At 39.2% G+C, this 761-nt stretch overlaps 1 protein-coding gene across 6 annotated transcripts in view; it reads left to right on the forward strand.

The window, feature by feature from the left end:
* CPEB1 (cytoplasmic polyadenylation element binding protein 1) overlaps positions 1 to 761 on the forward strand; it is a 126,487-nt gene that overhangs the window by 98,855 nt on the left and 26,871 nt on the right. The window lies entirely within an intron of this gene.

Here is a 761-nt window from a genome sequence, read left to right on the forward strand (position 1 = left end):
CCGAGTGTGGTGGCGGTTGCCTGTATTCCCAGCTGCTCAGGAAGCTGAGGCAGGAGAATGGCGTGAACCCGGGAGGCGGAGCTTGCAGTGAGCTGAGATCACACCACTGCACTCCAGCCTGGGCAACAGAGCGAGACTGTCTCAAAAAAACAAAACAAAACAAAAAAAAACACATTGTGTCCTTAAATTGAATATCCTTGATAGAAAAGGGGAGCCTCAGGGAGCATACTGGCTCTATGGAATATGTACTCTCTTTCAGTAGAATTCAGCAGTCTTTCACCTGCTTTTTGCCAGATGTTGAGCTAATTGCTATTGGAGTAGGGTGGTAAAGATGGGTCTTGGTATGCTTGGTTGAGAAGGCACAAGTTTTTACACATGTGGGCCTGCAAATATCTGTGCAGATTTTTTGAGACTTTAAAAAGTATGTTTAAAAGAAGATTATTTCTTCTAATAGAGACTCCAAAAGTATTCAATTACTATCTTATCCTCTGGGATCCTCGTTCCTATTACTTGTGCTTGATTTCCCTTTGCTGATTAGATAAGTTACCTTGAAAGAGGCAAAGAAAGCCAAATGGGAATTGACTTCTGTTCCTTCCTATCATTTAAAAAAAATGGAAATAATTTCAAATTTATAGAAGTTACACAAATAAAATTATACAAAGAATATTTGTATTCCTTTTTATCCAGAACCTCCTATTGTTGGTGTTCATTTTACCCCATTTGCTTTATCATTTGCACATTCTCTCTCCATATAGCAATAC

The sequence above is a fragment of the Mandrillus leucophaeus genome, unplaced genomic scaffold (genome assembly GCF_000951045.1).
Source record: "Mandrillus leucophaeus isolate KB7577 unplaced genomic scaffold, Mleu.le_1.0 Scaffold639, whole genome shotgun sequence".
NCBI lineage: Eukaryota > Metazoa > Chordata > Mammalia > Primates > Cercopithecidae > Mandrillus > Mandrillus leucophaeus.